Here is a 21,854-nt window from a genome sequence, read left to right as displayed (position 1 = left end):
ACCTAGCCAGGTTTTCTGCAATTTCAATTGTTAAATAATAATAATAACTCAATTATTAATATTATTATAGTTGAAAAAAAAACACACTATCCCAGAACAGAGTAAAAGTTCTTGCCACCACAACAACAAACTTACAGTCTTTTCTTAAATGATACATTGAAAACTTCAAAAGAAGAAAATGGAAAACTAAGATAAATACTTATTTGTTTATATTATTATTTTAAGGTCTTCATGAAGTGAACAACTAACAAAATAATAGCAGTAACTAATTAACATAAACCCATGACTAACAATATTAACTAACAGTATGGAACCAGGAATACTTCATAAAACAAAAATCTAATGAATAAAACATAACAGCAATACAAGAGCATGTGCAATATTCATATTTCTTAAATATATATACACATCTAAATTCCAGACCAGGAATAATCTATAACAACAGAAGAAAAAAGAAATCCCAAACCAGATGCAATATTCATATATTTCATAAAATTATGCATAAAACAATATGAATCTACTTTCTATAGTATAAGTATAGTTGTAATATCACAAAGATATCTTTCAAGTATAGCTGTAACGAATGACTCTGTACATGAATATTAATGCTTTCTTTAGTTTCTTCTTCTTTAGACTATAAGTATCTAACTTTAAAATGTTTCTATATCTTGGTTCCCATAGGTATCAAGTGTTTTCCTTTGTTACAGAATAGAGATTGTAGGGAAAGATAGAAGAATATCACAGGCAGAGGAAAAATACTTTATCTGAGATATAGTTGATTTCTGACCACTTTTTGGTCAAGATTGAAGGTGGAAAAATAGGTCAAACATGATAATACGACGTGAAACTTGCATTAAGTTTGCCGGTTTGGATTTTAATTATAAGGGGGTTGAATTAGTTTTAAGTTAAGGTTTCTAACTTGTATAAGAAATGGGTCGTTTACAGAGTTGACTTGCCTAACTCAAAAATTACGTGTAGAAAATTAGACACATGTTTGTTTATGACTTTGACTTTATGTATTTGACTATGAGATTATATTTATAGTTAGATATAGTTTTTTGTGAAGGTTTTTTTGTTTTAATCCACCATGCTTTTCAAAGCTAGCAACTTTACTTAGAAGTTAGAATTTAATTGGCTAAAGGAGTTTCATAGCTTCAGTCTCAAACCTAAGATTCATGTCTAGCTAGTAGAGAGAAATGTTTGCTCTTCTAATGAGTTAGCCATTTACTTAAAGATTATCTAAGTTAATTCTGTTTGATCATCCAATAATAGTCTTGTACATTTTTGTGACAATAGAGTATAAATGTTTTTTTGTTTTATTCAACCTTTTTCAGTTTGTTTAATGAGAAAGGACAATAGTTATTATTATAGTTATTTTGACCCTATATAGGATAGACGAGGCCCTAGCTCCTTAAAATTTGTTCTAATCAAGTTTAAAAATCTATAAGTGATGATCTCCAATGAAGAACATCTCATTTAGTCAAAGACATGCCTAAGATACAAGTTTGAACCTTGTCTATTTAAAGTATAGGAGATACATGAAGCTAGAATAGTTTAATTCTCTGATACCATATTATGAAAGAAAATGAAATTGTATTGAATTGAATGAATACAGAATACAAGTGGCACCAATAAATACATGCCACAAAGAAGAATCAAGAAAAGTAAGATACAATTCTATACTTAAATAAACTATCTATTTCAACTAATTTAGGCATATAAGGTCCAGTACTAAGCTCAAAATTACTCTCAATAACTTAACTAAACTAGCTGATTTAACTAAATCATATATATATAAGGTCTAGTGTGTAAAGAACACCCTAGACCAATACATACAAAACATTCGCATAACATAGTTTATAAAAGAATACCATTCATTATCAAAGTCTCAGGGGGACTTGTTTAAAACCATGCAAGTTGGCGCCATAAGTTTTAAAATAAAACATAGATTTTTATGCAAAGATCAAAGAAACCAAAAATTAAATAACTGAGTCCCACTGATAATTTAGGAAAGTCTCTTAAAAACAGAACATAATTTAAATGGCATTCTACGTTGATCGTTTTTCCGTCCATAGGATTACCCCACGCCATACACCCCATGATGAAAGAACTCCTCACGTCACCATGCGTGCCATAAAGAAATCCTATTTGCTACCTAGAAGGAAAGTAAGGGGGTGAGCTAAAAGCCCAGTAAGGAAGTACAAACAAATAAGCAAGTAAGAATACAACAAAAACAAACACTAACGTTCATCCAAAACATCATGGTATATCATAACATAATCGTAACATATCATCATATCACAAACATACAACATACACGATGAACATGGATCGCTAGTTGTCCATGTCACCCTATGAGGTAAACAGGAGATCACTGGTCCTTGAATAACCTCGGCATGTCCGCCCTAGGAGTTACGTCTCAATGTCCTTAGTAACTCGTTCGATGTATCTGACATCGTAATCTGTTTGATGTATCTAACATCGTAATCTGTTTGATGTATCTGACATCGTAACTGGTTTGATGTATCTAACATCGTAACTGGTTTGATGTATCTAACATCGTAACTGGTTTGATGTATCTAACATGCATACAGATATCACATTCAACATATCATCACGTTATGGCATTCATAATTCATAACAATTCATTCATACAACAGTCTTACCATTCATAGCATAAAATCATAGAATCTATCTAACTTCCTTACCTCAGGTCCAAGCTAAGAAATTTCACAATCTTTCAACGAGCCTATATCATAATCAAAATAACATTTCTTAGGTTCATAAAATTACTATTTTGCCCTTCCATACAACTCATGTGTGCATGGGCCATGCACACATAATAATAGTTACACAAAACATGCAATTATCGCCATAAAAGAATATTGCTCGTTTTACCCATTTTACTAGCATGATTGTTTTATAAAAACCACATAGTTGAATAATAAACATAATTTTGGACGTAAAAGTGGAGTTGCATGTAGCATGCATACGTGGGAACATTGCGTAATAGAGACGTTTTCAAAAACGATAATTCTACATTTCTTAATTTTATTGTTTTAAAATCAATAGACATATTACATGCTTTATTTTTCTTAAAAATTTCTAAGTTGATTAAATTTCTCAAAACATTATTTTATTTTATAAAATTATTTTATTTTAGCTTAAAAATAAAATATGTGACATTTTCATTTATTAATCTCAAATTACAAAGAATTAACCAAAAAGCTTGGATTTAATTAAAATACCTATTTTTAATATGTTTCTTTAGAAAAATAAATTTTATCATTGTGTTACATAAATGATGTGAAAAATATATTTTTTTTAAGTGTGGAAAATATATTTTTATTTAAATTATTTAAGACTTAGTTTTATGTAACAAAAATCAATATGTGACAATTAAATAACAATTTTTAACCTTTTTAAAACAAACTTTCAGCCACCATTTATTTTCTTCAAAAATCACAAATAAATAGAATCTAAATATTTTTCTCAATCAAAACAAAGGAAAAAACATAACTTATCAAAATATGCATTCATACCATTAAAAATACCATTTTTCAATATTACCATAACTTAGGAAAAATAATTTGTTCCAAAAACTCATCAAATTCATTTTAGTGAAACTCACTTCATATTTTCTTACAAAAAATTCCAACAACTATTTTTATCATTAAAAATCACCGTAATCAATTTAAAAGCTCATATTTTCTCAAAAATTCAATAAAAATTATGTAGGTAATTATTTGAGTAAAATATCATTTTAATGGGACTTAAAATCCCCCTTTTAATTTCATAAAATTAACATAACATCAAGGACATTACTTATGCATGCAAATCATTTTTAAATCAAACTTTTACCCAATTATTTGCAAAAATCAGCAAGCTTAATTTCTCATGAAACTCATCTTTTATCCCAAAAATTTCACATAAAATCATACATGTCCAAAATCTCATCATACTCTTATTATATACATGATTCTAAGAATATTACTAACATATTCACATGAAATCTTATCAAACCAATTTTTCTATTCCATTGAATCTACATATGAAATCCAACAACAATAACTATAGCAATAACATACATAGATTCATAACATCATATCTCATGAACATGCCTTATAACAATCCTAACATATTTCTTATCATATTTCTAAAATCATCATTTACCATTTACATAAATCAAATATTAAAAAGATAACCATAGCAATATAAACATAACATATCTCCTCATTATAAACCCTATCAAATCCATTCCCTCAATCATACCCATGAACCCTTTTTAAATAAATCATATTCTCAAAATATACAAATCATAATCATCAATCCTACAATAATAAACCATTAGCATCACCATCAAAACCTCATAGACAAACCCATCAAAACCAATATATAGGCTAAGAAAGACCATTACCTCTCTTGATTATAAAATCAAGAACACAATAAGATCAACACCCAAACTTCACACCCTTGTTCAAGCCTAGGGTTTTTTTTTTATTTGAAAACCACCATGAGGAGGAGATAGAACCCAAACACACACAACAAATAAACAAAGTCAATAACATATAATCAATAAAAAGAGATTAGACAAACAAGAAAAACAAGAAAACATACACTAAGATGGGTTCTTCTTCACATTCTTCTTCTTTCTTTCTTTCTTCTTCTCCCTCTCTCTCTACACGCCACTCTCTCTCTCTCTCTCTCTCTCTCTCTCTCTCTCTAATTTCGGCAGCCACAAGAGCAAATGGCTCTTCCCCTCTTTCCTTTCCCCTTTATCCTTATTCTCTCATAATGGCTTAATAAAAAGAAAAGGTAAGTTTCCTATTCTCTCCATATTTTCTCTTAATTTTTGTATAATTGTTTTTATCTTTAAATGGAAAGGAATAAAAAGATGATCACATCCTTACTTAAAATAACCATGATCTTCTAATTTTAATTTAATTGAATCAAGAAAATAAATGGAATAAATCATTCTTTTCCCACTACACATACACGTCCACACTACATGGTTTCCCATTCCCTTATTATTATTTTTTATTTAATTCCCTACTTATTAAAATAAACTAACCAAAAATATCATAAATGGCAATTATAAAAATGTGTAGAAAATCCACACATGTGCACCTTATTACCATGTACTAGCACACACTAAAACACTAGAGTGCATCACTATCTACCATGCACCTTAGTGCACTCAACCATAGCTCACATAATTACCTCAATTGTCACACTTATTTAAAATGTAACACTAATAGTAAAATAACACATGTTACACACTATTCACTTATTAAATTAATTAACCAAACAAACAATTAACAAATTTAAATTCAAAAGATTATACCAAACAATTCTAACAATTAAATAAAATAATAAACAATCAAATAAAACAAACAATCAACTAAATAAAATAATAACACATAAATAAAATAATTCATCACACTTAACATTTAAATAAAATAAATCACAAAAATTTAAATAATCTAAAAACAAATTTTTGGTGCACTACATAGTGCTAAGATTAAAGTATGTGCTATACTTACTAATGGTGACTTTGTACTGTACAGGCATTACAGTCTTAGACCCCAAATGAAACTCTAAAAGCTCCAAGCCACAGTATAAACAGTCAACTAGAAAAAATTGAAGAAAGACATTTTCCCAAGTTAACAGTTAGAAAAAGAATATTATTACATACCAGCCAGTTATCCATGAAGCAAATGGTGACCATTTTGGGCCAGCAAGCTTGGTACTCCAATAATAGAGACCCCCAGAAGTAGAAGCAGAACAGAAGCTAGATACTAAAAATCAAACACAAAAATTTGAGTTTACTAAACATTGTTTATAATTAGTCATCCAACATAAAATTTGAAAATTGCAGCAGTGAAAGAAGCTATAAAACCAGAGGAAACCAAAGCACATGCATATCTAGAATTATCAAAGGAAGTACAACATCAGATGCAAAACTAAATGTACCATCAGAAGCAACAGAAATGGTAGACATAACAACATCAATAAAACTAGAAGCAGAACAGAACAAGTATGGCTTTCCTTTCCTAGCTAATTATTGCAACAAGCTACAACACCAACACAAACCAGCCAAAAAATACATGTTGCGAGCAGGACTTTGAGAGAGTTAAATATTGAGAGAGTTCAAAAATCCCTTAATAAATACAAGAAAATGGTTCAGTTTTTCCCGTACCCAAAGTTGTAAATATAATAGCAGTACTTACCAATTTAAAATCAAATCCCAAATCCAAATGATAATTTAGATTCTTTGAGAATTATCATCAAACGCCTGGTATGAAACATTTTCATATGCACTTTCTTTTCAAATACCAAAAAACATAGCAGAAATTAAATCACTATTAAGATACCAAAATGAATTAAAAAAAAACTGAAGCTTGAGAAGATGCAATTTTCACATAACCAATACTAGACTAGTTAGAATCTCACATCCATTACTGGAGGAAGAAACCTAAATAATTAAATAATTAAAAAGAAACTAAGATATACCATAAAGAACATGACACAGGCATTATTTGAAGTAAACAACTAAATTATTGCCAAGAGAAAAGAAACACAGGATTGTGTAATTAATAAATTCCATAATGCTAACCTTCACAAGGTCTCCTAGCTCCTCGCTGCATTCTAATTTGTCTTCTGCTAGCCAATTTTCCAACAAATTATTCTTGTTCTGGTTAACAACAAGACGTGATAGTTCCAATGACTCGAAATCATTAAGCTTTCCTCTGGTCAAGAGAGTACCAAAATACTGCAAAAGGGGTGGTGTTTGCCCAGTTTGTACAGGAACACTCTGCAACAATAAGAATAAGAATTAATTACTAATCATAAAGGTTCAGCATAACTTAAAAGTATTGTATGCCATAAAAAGGATGTGTGAACTTGTATCTGTTGTTAAAGCCAATAATATCAAATTCCACTTCTATTCGAGCTGTCGATACTGTCTTTTTCCAAGTAATTGACTGGTACTTTTATCTCAATTAGGTTCATAAGTTTCCAAAGAAATCATTCTAAAAAATCATTGCAAATTACTCTACAACATGCTTTCTATGAGAGCTTCTTTTAGCTTAATGTTTAAATTTAAAGCTACCCTTTTGCTCGAAAAAGTGAAAAATAAAATGACTAAACCATTTTTAATGGTGAAATTTGTGTACCTAATGGTCACTGCTACTTCAATTAGAGGAGAAATTTTGGAGGTGCTGGGTATCCTAGTTCATAATTCTGCATATATAATGTTGTTATTATTAGAAACTTTCATATTAGAAAATCAGCCCCCAAAGAAAGCATATAAAGTAATTCTTGTAAACATAAAAGAAAAGTTGAGAAAAAACATAAATTTTGAGGCATCCAAAATCAGGAACAAACTTAAAACGATGAAAACTTGGTTCGATCAATTCAAAACTAGAACAGAAGATAGACCCAGTTCAGTTTTCTGAAATACATATACAGAAAAAAGGACCCGAAAAAAGAAGTTTAAAAAACAGAGAAATCTAAATCATTTGAATTCTTACATGAATACATATTTCATAGATTGTATTCCCTTTCTTGTTACACCATTCCTGTATACAATCTTTATATTGGGTTGTTGTGCATTCAAGAAAATGTAGCTGATAGACCATCTATGAATTCAATTGTTCACATGCTTAATAGCCACTCTATCAGTACTCTTGCAGTACCCTCAAAACCAAAGTGTTGGAAGTCATAAGACTAATAAAAAATCTAAAAAACAAAATCCACAAATTGAAAAACTGTACAGAAACCAAAAATAAAAAATCTTACTCAAGAAGCGATAATGAGAGGTTGGATTGTCCAAAAGAAGGATGAATTATCTAAGTTCTATGATATTACTATGAAATGATTCTTAAAATATACATGGTTAAATTAACTAAAACTTATCATGGTTCTTATCATGCATTACTTTATAGATAAAAAATGTATAAAAGTTATTTTTATTATACAAAATGCAGAGCACAATATACTGATTGGAATAAAAACCATGATAATATAAATGATTAGTGTCATTGCAGGCCTGTAGTGTAGTGCCAAAGAGATCCTCTAATATAAATAATATATGGTTCTTCTAGTATTATATATCTGTAGTGTAGTGCCAAAGAGATCCTTGGGAGTATATGACACACATCAAGACTAGGTCCACATCAAGTTAATATAATACATATTTGGTAAAAAAATATATACACAAAGTACTCAATCTTCCTTGAATTTCTCCTGATTGTTTTCCCCTGAACTGAAACATAAAGACACATAAATATTTGACATATATCTTCTCTATTGCATGTAAAGTTTTTCTTGAACTGTTTAACCTAAGTAAGTTCCCCTATTCTAAGAATCCAAGGCAATAAATGAGTTTTGGTTTTAATGCTTAGTTGTTTTTAAAAACTAAATGATCCATTACTATTATAAAAAGAGAGAAATTAATTAATATTTTCAAGGAATAAATTGCTATAAATTAAATTCATCAATTTCTGTAGAGAACTCGTATGCTAAACTGACAAGTGTTTCTATTGAAACGTGACATGTCAATCTATTCATATTTTAAAATTTTCATAATTATGTTTTAAAAAAAAATTAATTGAATGATATAAACAAAGCATGAGAATAGTGATTTTATGAATATTAATGAAGCCACAAAAAATGATGCTACCTCTGCATTATTATCCATGCAATTAACATGTGTCTACAATATCAGGGTATATAGCAAATTCCAAACAAGAGGTATAGAGTATACATTTCACTAACATACAAAATCAAACAACATATTTTTATTATAACCTAAAAAATTAATTAGTAAAATAATCTAAATAAACCATATCATATAGTGATGAACAAACTACACTATATATCAATAACTTGTTTTGTATATACTCTTAAAACTAGTTTACTCACCTTTATAGACATCAAATGTTACATGTAATTAATTCTATGACTAAACAATTAGAAACCTAATGGAGAAAAAAAAAACATGTACACTAACTAAATTTTTGGACCAATACTAATGATATAAAATTGTAGATAACGGAGAAGGACATCAGACTATAATGAGTCGTTGTTGATGATAATATTTAATGCAGCATTTATATATAAATATTTATGTAAATATATATTCTAAAAAATTTGTACATATTGTATACATTTACACACTAGTTTGTTCAAGATATGACATTTTCTAGCTAGCAATGAAAAAAAATGATTTCTTTGAACTTTATGTTAATTGATGCAAGATTTGATTAATTAAAGACAAAAGGTAAAGCAAGAAACGGTGCCAAGGTCTCACTAACAAATAAAAAGAAGAAAATGAATAAAAATCCATATACAATGTACTAGTATTCCTTGTCGATATGGAGAGTTAAAAATACTAGTTTTATATGTTGAAGTTCTACAGGCTTCTTTTCTAGAGTATAAAGAAGTAAATGAATAAAATGACATATACAATGTACCTTATCCAATCACTAACATTTTATTTTCCTTCATTTGCCTAAATTTATTAACTCCAATAATATATATGCATATGATCCCATCAGGGATTGACCCAATTAAGTGCATAGGTAGTTTGTTTCTTAGAATACCTAAATAGAGATTACTCATCACAATGTGGGGATACTTCAGTCAACCCTTGCCACAATGTGGGGATACTCCAGTCAACACATTAAGCATTACATTTAGTTTAAGGACATCAAAGTAGTTCCAATGAAACCCATGAAAAGAAATAGAACTTGTAGGATTTTTTATATTAGTGATGGTAGTACACATATTAAAATCAAAATAAAATCCATAATTTATCCCTGGCCTAATAATTGTAACTTTTGCATAACACAGATACATTCAGACAACAATTTGCATGAGCTCATCGTATATGAGTATAAGTATATAATTTTTAATAAAATCCAATATAAAATTGAAAATTGATCATTACATGAGCTCATCATATATGAGTATAAGTATATAATTTTTAATAACACCCAATATAAAACTGAAAATGATCCTATAGTGAAAATGCACTGCACGAAAATTACAATATAACTGATAACCAACATGAAAAAACTAGCAACTTTTTCAAAATTAGTAATCTTGGGGCAAATCCAAAAGCACGAAATGCATGCAAAATATTAAAGTAACTTGTGAACACATCAAATTGATATGAGCAATAGAACCTAAAATGAGAGAACCACCTTTAGTGTGAAATTATTATAAGACTACAAAAGTTTCAAACAAATGAGTAATGAGTGCAGATGACAGGAGAGGGTGCTTTTTCAATCTCAAAATAGACTGATAACATTTGTGAGAACCACATACAAATAGACAAACTAAAACAAATCTCCTCAATTGGAGCTAGTGCTGCTCTCAATTTTATTCCTTGAATATTGAAATTTTGCTCCATATAAATAATATTACATGCTGAAATATTTGTGGGTGATCACAATTCAGTCTCATAATTGTATTTCAAACCAATTGGAGATTCATTCATAGGAAAGTTTTGTATGACTAAAATGGTTGCAAACCAAAGAAAGAAAGAGATAATGATGCAAAATGATTGACAATATATATGACAAAATAAATTATTTCTTGGATGTATGAACTTTGACTCTAACAATATAATATAACTCTCAGTAACTGAGCTTAAATAAAATGAAAAGTCATTTTTATTTAACCACTCCAACTCTCTATAAATGAGCTTAGATATATATAGTTTGGTTTCTTATATTCCTTAGAATACATAGGCATATCATATATTTGATTCATAACCTATACTCACTAACACAAAAGATCATACCGCATATAAATACATATATATATGGCTTTCTCAATCTTCTAAATATATTCACAGTCCTTATAATATGAAACAAGTTAAAAACATACATATATAAAATAGTTCAATTTCACTACAATTTTAACTATATCTTGTATAATAATTTTAACAAGCTTAATCTGCCATATAGTCCACTAGAATAACAACATAATTTGAGGGTGAAGACAATCTTTATCATTGATTAGATAAAGTAATATAAAAGAATTTAAATTAGTCAAACATAGAACCCAACTGTTTTGAAACATGTTACCAAACTCAACTAACTAAAAACAAAAAACAAAGCACACCAACACACCAAATATTATACAAATTTGTGACAAAGAAATGAGGCAACTAGTTGAAAACAGAGGGAATTGATTTATAGAGAAAACTGGGGTGTGATAAACAACATATTGAAGATACATTTAAGCACTCAACAATCCAAAATGAGTTCCCTTATAGTTTAAATTCAAAAAATTTAGAAATTCAAGCTAATACAAACAATATAACTAGAGAAACAAACCTTGACACTGAAGCGAGGAAAAAACTTATTGTAATAAAAATGATGGAACAAACTTGGGTGGTCGCCATTACAACATGGGGTCTGAAAAAATTTTAATAGCAGTGAAAAAAATTGAATTCATAACATTAAAAAAGAAAAAAATTAAAGAGAATAATAGCATACAATCGCAGCAAAATTCCACTTTCTTGAACTAAATTGCAGCCACAAATTCAGAACGTGGTTTGGGTGGGTTCATCAATTTTATCTTTTCTGGATGGAGAATTTTGGAGTTGATTACCTTTGATGTAGAATGTCTCTATGGTTGTATATATCATCTTCAAGCTTCAGAGCCCTAAACCATAAATTAATAATCAATAATATAGTAAAAAGAGAACTATATTTGAGGAAGAGGAAGAAATTTCTGCTTTATGTTTATCATCCTTCAAGAAATCAAAAATAAAAAAGTATTTCAATAGTCAAGAGAAAGTAGGAAATTTTAGTTACGAAGAGAGACTCCAAAACTGGGGTGAGAGACGAAGTATTTCAATACCATGTCCCTATGTGTAGTGAGAGACGAAGAGAGAGAGAGAGGGGGAGTGAGAGATAGGACGGTGGCTATCGAATGGGACTTGTGATCTTGTGAGAGCTTTAGAGTTTCACAAAGTGGAGGGGTTTGGAGGCAGTTGTTACTGTGAGAGGCAGAAGGAATTATAAAAGAAAGAAAGGGTTAGGGTCAAATAGCTGAGCAAGAGTTTGCTGCTTATTAATTCGAAGCCCGCCCATTATTTTAACTTTTCATATACTTTACCGCTTTTTTTTATTACCTATTAGAATACTTTTTGAATGTGCTTATAATCATGTGTTGTAGAAAGGGATATTTGTTGTAGTGACGGAGCGAGAAGCAACATGGGAGCTAGAGGAAGACATGAGAGAAAGATACCCTGAATTATTTGGTAAGAAATAATTTCGGGAAAAAATTCTTTTTAAGGGAGGGTATACAGTGCACCAATTTTTTTTATTTATTCAAATTTTGTGCTTTAATTTTTTTAATTGTTAAGTGTTGTGAATTATTTTATTTTAATTGTTAGAATTGTTTGGTAGAATTTTGGTGAATTTAATCGTTAATTGTTTATTTATTTATTTTAATATGTGAATAATTAAGCTTTTCTTGTGTGCACCAAGGTGCATGGTTAGTAGAAATGCACCTTAGCACTTGTGTGTGTGCATGTGCATGATTTCATGGTGAGCATACAAGGATTTTCCCATGCATTATTCTAGATTGTGTAGAAAAGGAGTTGCCTTTTTCTGATTTCAAGTAATCCTGGACCCAGCCTCAGTAAAATGTGCATAACTTGGGTTGTGGAAATCAAATTTAAACACAATTGGTACCGTTAGAAAGCTAATGAAAGTATCTACATTTTTCATGGAATAGTATTTTTCCTAAAACGTAATGTGAATGGATCAAAACCCATCCCCAAGTCACAAGACCCTAGAGTTACGAGAATAACATAATTTCCTTTATTAGTCATGGACAACCAAGGAAGGAAATAGAGGAATTAGTGTGCTGCCAATTATCAAAGGGATTGATTAGCTGAGTATAATTATTAATTGATTTTATTTTTGATTTATGGAAAATAAAGGGAAATGATAATTATCTTTTCCTTAGCTAGGTTTTAGTGAATGGGGCATTTAAATAGTAAATAAGAAAGAGCTTAAAGGCTCATTTGAGTCTCTTGGCTGACGACTATAGAGAGAGAAAAGGCATGAGCTTGTGGGAAAGGAGAGAAAGAGGAAGAGAAGGAGAAGAGAAAGAAGAAGCCAAGGCTAGGGATCCTAAGGTATGGGTTACGCATTTCATTTTTTTTTCTCTACATCTTGATTCTAAGCAAGGGAAAATTATGGTGATAATAGGTTTTGATTTGATTGCAAGAGGATTGGAGGCTAGGGTTCGAAATCCTTAGGGTAGGTATTTGGGTTTATAGTGATGTCGTTAGTTTTGACCTCTTCTTGAATCTAAGATCTTTTTTTTTTCTTTGCTTTTGTGTGGTGTATTCGAAATCCCTAGGGGGATTTGATCAAGGTGGTGGCCATATTTGGGTTCTTGAATACTTTCAAGAGAGATATTGGATTCCTCCCTCAACCTATGTTTTGTTTTGATTTCTTGGCAAGGTTATGGTTTTGTGATTGGCAATGATATTTTTTTTTGTTTTCATTTGATTTGTTGGTTGATTGTTATTTTTGATTTTGGTTTGAAGGGTTATTTTTGTTTGATGCATGAGGGGTTTCAGACTAGGGTATTTAAAAAGGGTTATGTGCACAGTTGATTTTAATTGTTGATTTTTTTGTATTCATTTTGATATTAGACACATGATCCTTGTAGGGATCCTACGTTATGTTACCATGGTATTTTGAGTTTTATGATCTATTGGAAATATGCAAGAATGTTATTAGACACATGCTAGGGCATAAGTTTGGCTTGGTGTTATGATAATGTTGTCTTATATATATTCTTGTAAAAAGATACAAAAGAAACATGAAATGTTGACCATGAGGGTTTTGCATAAGGTCTTATTTGGTGTTTGATTTTATGTTCATTAAATTTCATGCTAGATGTAATAATGTAGTGTTCAAGTGTAGGTGAATGTATGGTAAATTGTTAAATGAACAAGTGCATTTTATGAAAATTGTTTAAACATGATTTGGTGAAATAATAATGCATGTTTTTTTTTTATATATAATTTGTGAGCATATTAGTGAAACAATGTTTTAAAATGCACATGTGATGACTCGAGTGATATTTGATTTTTAAGTAAATAAATGGACATTCTATTTCACATTTAAATGGTTTTTTTTACTCAATTAATACATGCAGACTTTTTTTGTGTATATTTTATGAAGAAAATATGCTTTTTAATCCAAGTTGTGATTTTTAAATGAATTAATAGTTGCTGAAATTTTTGATTAAAAATAAGAAAAGTCTTTTAAATGAGATAAATAATGTGAGTGCATCAAATAGATTATACCCTAATTTATGTATATGTAAAAGTGATATTTTCTAAAATGTAAATATAAAGTTTCACATTTTTATTTAGGTGTAGTTTTTTTTTTATTTAAGTGAGAAAATATTTTGGTTTTATATTTATTTATAATTTTAGACAAATATATATAGTTTCTGAAAGTTTGTGTTAATAAGCTAAAATAATAGTTTTGTTTAAAATTTAAGAGTCTTACACTTAAATAATTCAAGTCTTAAGTGAAAATACATTTTTCACACTTTAAATTATAAATTCTCACATTTAATCATATAATTTTTATTAATTTTGAAAAAAAAAATATTTTCTAAAGGAAACAAGAAATTTATTAAGTATTTCTAAATGACTACAAGTTTTATTATTTTCTATGTTATTTAAAATAATAAATGGAATTATTATTTTATGAGGAACTAAGAAAAATGTCAAATGAATTATTTTTATGAAATAAAAATAATGTTTTAAGTTGTTTAATCAACATAATGATTTCAAAGAGTTAAATAATGGTAAGAAAGTATGTTGCTAAATCCTTATTTTGAAAATCATAGAAATAAGCGCGTAGGAATTATCCGTTTTAACGTCACTTTTTAACAACGTTCCCACGTATGCATGTCGCATGCAAATGCACTTTTACGTTAAAAATATGTCTAATATTCAACCATGTGATTTTTACTTAAAACCATGCATGTAAAATAGGTATAAGTTGCATTATTCTTTTGGTGATTTTATGTATAAATATGCATGTTTTGAAAATATGTTTAGTTTTCACCATGTGTGCATATGCACACATGGGATTTATGAGTTGGCCACAAGAAAGTCTTATGTGATGCTAAAGAATACTATTTGATTATGATTATAAACTCGTTGTGAAGTTTGTCAATTTTTGTTTTACTTGAAACTGAGCTAAGGAAGTTAGATAGAATTTTGTTTATTTTTGTTGTGAATTGTAAGATTGGCTTGTATGAATAGAATGCTATGTACGATTATACATTTTGCGATATGAAGTATCAAATGCTATTTTGATATGATGTGATGATGTTGATGAATCATGAAATTTCCTTTGTATTGATATTACTTGATTGTATGTGATTTGAATGTTGTATGATATGTAATGGTTGTTAGAGTAATGAACACGACACAATAGAGAGGTTACTATGGATATGAAGACGTAACCCGAGTTACTAAGGATATAAAGACGTAACTCATAGGGCGGACGCGCTAAGATTATTCAAGGACCAGAGTTCCTATTTACCTCAAGATGTGATGTGGACAAGAGAGCGGGCCATATTCACAGAGATAAGATGATGATGCTTATGATGATAATGTTTATGATGATGATGTTGATGATGATAATGTCTATGATGATGATGTTTATGATAATGATGTTTATGATGATGACGTATGATGACGAAGTTAAGTATGATGTGTAACGATGTATGAATGTGAATATGTTTTGATATGTTTATTTGTGTGATGTTTGTACTTCCTTACTGGGCTTTTAGCTCACCCCCTTACTTTCTCTTCCAGGTAGCAAATAGGATTTCTCCTGGCAAGCGTGGTGATGTGGGAAGTTCCAACGTCAGGGTGTGTATGGCGTGGGGGTACCCTGTGGGCGAGAAGACAATCAATTTAACGCCAATTTCTAAACAATAATGTTATCTTTATTTTTAACTTTTCAAAACTTATCAGTGGGACTTGAAACTTTATTTACTTTTAAAACATTGCATGAAAACTATTATTTTATTTTTAAACTATTGAGCCCAACTTGCATGTTTTAGCAAAGCCCCACTGAGATTTTTCATGTAATAAGTGGCTTTATTCTATAAGTTTATGAGCATTTAAGGGTTTTACAAAGTATTAGATTTGGGCGTTTTACAGGATCTTTTCCCAAGTTAATGATACTAGATAACATTGCATTAAGCATACCTAACTACGACATAATGAACTGTTCCAATGTACACTAGTCAAACCATACTACCGCAATAGTCTCAGATAGTTGCCCTAGAGAGTGAGGCAAAGTAGTGAATTTAGAAGGGGATTCTATACCAAAAAAATATTACTAGATAACATTGCACTAAGCAGAACTAATTATGACGTAGAGAACCGTTCCTACCTACCCTAGTCACTGTGACAACAATTACTACCACTAGAGTCTCAAATAGTTATCCTACATAGTAATACAGAGTTGTGACTTTAGAAGGTGGTCCAATTTCGATCATATATTATTAAAGATGTAATTTACTAAATAACATTGCACCAAGCATACCTAATCATGACATAAGGAAAATTTCAGTTGCCCTATTCACCAAGAAAATAAATAGTATCGTAGAGTCTCGGATAGTTGTATATTAAGTTTTCATTTGATACAATAGAGACTTTACAGGGGGATCTAGTCCAAAGCTAATATTACTAGATAACATTGCATTAAGCATTCCTAGTTATGACATAATGAACCGTTCCAATGTACACTAGTTAAACAATACTAGCGCAACAATCTCTGATAGTTCCCTGGAGAGTACGACATAATAGTTAATTTAGAAGGGAATTCGATCCCAAAAAAATATTAATAGATCACATTGCACTAAGTAGACCTAATTGAGACCTAGGGAACCCTTTCTACCTACCCTAGTCACCATGATAACCAATACTACCGCTAGAGTCTCAAATAGTTATCCTATAGAGCAATAAAGAGTTGAGCCTTTAGAAGCTGATCCAATCCCGTTCTTATATTACTAAAGCTTTTAATTACTAAATAACATTGCACCAAGCATACCTAATCATGACACAAGAAAAAGTTCTCATGTCCCTATTCACCTAGAAAACTAATAATATCGCAGAGTCTTGAATAGTTGTATAATAGGTTTTTCAGTTAATACAATAGAGACTTTACAAGGGGATCCGGTCCCAAGCTAATATTACTAGATAACATTGCAGTAAGCATACCTAAATATGATATAATGAACCGTTCCAACGTACACTAGTCAAAAAATACTACCGCAATTATTTCAAATAGTTTCCCTAGAGAGTAAGGCATAACAGTGAATTTATAAGGGGATTTGATCATGAAAAAACAGTAAAAGATAACACTCCACTAAGTAGACCTAATTATGACCTAGGGAACTGTTCCTACTTACCCTCGTCACTATGATAACCAATACTATCGCTAGAGTCTCAAATAGTTATCCTATAGAGCAATAAAGAGTTTTAACTTTAGAAGTTGATCCAATCCTAATCTTATATTACAAAAGATCTTAATTCCTAAATAAAATTGCACCAAGCATACCTAATGATGACATAAGGAAAAGTTATCATGTCCGTATTCTCGTAGAAAACGAATAGTATCGTAGTGTCTCAGATAGTTGGATATTAGGTTTTTAGTTGATACAATATAGACTTTACAAGGGGATCTGGTCCCGAGATAATATTATTAGATGTAACTAATTATGACATAATGAACAGTTCTAACGTACACTAGTCAAACAATACCACCGTAACAGTCTCATATATTTTCCGTAGAGAGTAAGGCATAGTAGTGAATTTAGAACGGGGTTCGATTCCAGAAAAAAATGACTAGATAACATTGCATTAATTAGACCTATTTATGACCTAGAGAATCGTTCCTATCTACACTTTTCATAGTGATAACCTATACTATTGCCAAAGTCTCAAATAGTTATCCTATAGAGTAATACAGAGTTGTGACTTTAGAAGGTGATCCAATATCGATCTTATATTACTAAAGATCTTAATTTCTAAATAACATTGCACCAAGCATACCTAATCATGACATATGGAAAAGTTCTAATGTACGTATTCACCTATAAAACAAATAGTATCACAGAGTCTCTAATAGTTGTATAATAGGTTTTCAATTGATACAAAAGAGACTTTATATGGGGATCTGGTCCCGAGCTAATATTACTAGATAACATTGCACTAAGCATACCTAATTATGACATATTGAACCGTTCCAACATACACTAGTCAAACAATACTACCGCAATAGTCGCAGATAGTTGCCCTGGAGAGTAAGGCATAGGAGTGAATTTAGAATGGGATTCGATCCTGAAAAAATATTAATATATAACATTGCACTAAGTAGACCTAATTATGAACTAGAAAATTGTTCCTACCTACCGTAGTCACCGTGATATCCAATACTATTGCTAGACTCTCAAATAGTTATCCTCTTTAATAATAAAGAGCTTAGGCTTTAGAAGCTGATCCAATCATGATCTTATATTAGTGAAAATCTTAATTTCTAAATAACATTGCACCAAGCTTACCTAGTCACGACATAAGGAAAAGTGTTCATGTACCTATTCACCACGGAAACAAATAGAATAGTAGAATCTTGGATAGTTGTAAAATAGGTTTTCAATTGATATAATAGATACTATACAAGGGTATTCGGTCCCAAGCTAATATTAAAAGATAATATTGCACTAAGAATACCTAGTTATGACACAATGAACCGTTCCAACGTACACTAGTCAAGCAATACTACTGCAACAGTCTCAGATAGTTTCCCTAGAGAGTAAGGCATAGTAGTGAATTTAGAAGGGGATTCGAGCAAGAAAAAATATTACTAGATAACATTGCACTAAGTAGACCTAATTATGACCTAGAGTACCATTCCTGCCTACCCTAATCACCGTGATAACCAATACTACCACTAGAGACTCAAATAGTTATCTTATAGAGCAATAAAGAGTTGTGACTTTAGAAGATGATCAACTCCCGATCTTATATTAGTAAAGTTCTTATTTCCTAAAGAAAATTACACCAAGCATACCCAATCATGACATAAGGAAAAGTTCTCATGTCCGTATTCACCTAGAAAACAAATAGTATCACAGTGTCTCGGATAGTTGTATAATAGGTTTTCCGTTGATACAATAGAGACTTTACAAGGGGATTTAGCCCGAGATATTATTACTAGATATACCTAGTTATGACATAATGAACCGTTCCAACATACTCCTGTCAAACAATACAACCGCAACGGTCTCATATAGTTGCCCTAGATAGTAAGGCATACTATTGAATAAAGAAGGGCAACCGATCCCAAAAAAATGTTACTTGATAACACTGCACTAAGAAAGCCTAATTATGACCTTGAGAATTGTTCTGTCCTACCCTAGTCACCGTGATAACCTATACTGCTGCTAGAGTCTCAAATAGTTATCCTATAGAGAAATACAGGGTTATGACTTTAGAAGGTGATCCAATCTCGATCATATATTACTAAAGATCCTAATTACTAAATAACATTGCACCAAGCATACCTAATCATTACATAAGGAAATGTTCTCATGTACCTATTCTCCTAGAAAACAAATAGTATCGCAGTGTCTCGAATTGTTGTATAGTTGGCTTCCAGTTGATACATAAGAGAATATACATGGAGATCCGGTCCCGAGCAAATATTGCTAGATGACATTGCACTAAGCATACCTCATTATGACATAATGAACAGTTCCAACGTACACAAGTCAAACAATACTCCCGCAACAGTCTCAAACAATTGCAATGGATAGTAAGGCATAATATTTAATTTAGAAGGGCATCCGATCCCGAAAAAGTAGTACTTCATAGCATTGCACTAAGAAAAACTAATTATGACATCGAGAACCGTTCAAACCTACCCTAGTCACCGTGAAAGTCAATACTACCGCTAGAGTCTCAAATAGTTATCCTATAGAGTAATACAGAGTTATGAATTTAGAAGGTGATCCAATCCTAGTAGTATATTGCAAAAGATCTTAATATACTAAATAACATTGCACCAAGCATACCTAATGACGACATAAAAACAAGTTCTCATGTCCCTACATAAAGATAAAAAAAATTGTATCGCAGAGTCTCAGATAGTTGTATAATAGTTTTTTAGTTGATACAATAGATACTTTACAAGGGGATCTGGTCTCAAGCTAATATCTCTAGACAACTTTGCACTAAGCTTACCTAATTATTACATAATGAACTGTTCCAATGTACACTACTCAAACAATACTACCGTAGTCATCTCAGATAGTTGCCCTAAAGATTAAAGAATAGTAGTAAATTTAGAAGGGGATTCGATCTTGAAAGAATATTTCTAGATAACATTGCACTAAGTAGACCTAATTATGTCCTAGAGAACCGCTCCTACCTACCCTAGGCACTGTGATAATCAATACTACCTCTAGAGTCTAAAATAGTTGTCCTATAGACTAATACTAAGTTCTGACTTTAGAAGGTGATCCAATCCCGATCATATATTACTAAAGATCTTAATTACTAAATAACATTGCACCAAACATACCTAATCATGACATAAGGAAAAGTTCTCATGTCTATATTCTCCTAAAAAATAAATAGTATTGTAGTGTCTCAGATAGTTGTATAATAGGTTTTATGTTCATAATATAGAGACTTTACAAGGGGATAATATTACTTGATAACATTGCAATAAGCATACCTAATTTGGACATAATGAATAGTTCCAATGTACACCAGTCAAACAATACTACCGCAATAGTCTTGGATAATTGCTATAGATAGTAAGGCATAGTATTTAATTTAGAAGGGCATTCGATCCCGAAAAAATAGTACTTCAAAACATTGCACTAAGAAAAACTAATTATGACATCGAGAATCGTTCAAACCTACCCTAGTCACTGTGAAAGTCAATACTACCGCTTGAGTCTCAAATAGTTATCCTATAGAGTAATACAGAGTTATGAATTTAGAAGGTGATCCAATCCTAGTAGTATATTGCAAAAGATCTTAATATACTAAATAACATTGCACCAAGCATACCTAATCACGACATAAAAACAAGTTCTCATGTCCCTACATAAAGATAAAAAAATTGTATCGCAGAGTCTCAGATAGTTGTATAATAGTTTTTTAGTTGATACAATAGATACTTTACAAGGGGATCTGGTCTCAAGCTAATTTCACTAGACAACTTTGCACTAAGCATACCTAATTATTACATAATGAACTGTTCCAATGTACACTACTCAAACAATACTACCGCAACCATCTCAGATAGTTGCCCTAAAGATTAAAGCATAGTAGTAAATTTAGAAGGGGATTCGATCCCGAAAGACTAATTCTAGATAACATTGCACTAAGTAGACATAATTATGTCCTAGAGAACCGCTCCTACCTACTCTAGTCACTGTGATAACCAATACTACCTCTAGAGTCTAAAATAGTTATCCTATAGACTAATACTATGTTCTGACTTTAGAAGGTGATCCAATCCCGATCATATATTACTAAAGATCTTAATTACTAAATAACATTGCACCAAACATACCTAATCATGACATAAGGAAAATTTCTCTTGTCTGTATTCTCCTAGAAAATAAATAGTAATGCATTGTCTCAGACAGTTGTATAATAGGTTTTCAGTTCATAAAATAGAGACTTTACAAGGGGATCCGGTCCTAAGATAATATTACTAGATAACATTTCACTAAGATTTTATAATAATGACGTAATG

This window comes from Humulus lupulus, chromosome 2 (assembly GCF_963169125.1).
Source record: "Humulus lupulus chromosome 2, drHumLupu1.1, whole genome shotgun sequence".
Lineage (NCBI taxonomy): Eukaryota > Viridiplantae > Streptophyta > Magnoliopsida > Rosales > Cannabaceae > Humulus > Humulus lupulus.
Note: the sequence above shows the minus strand (reverse complement) of the source record.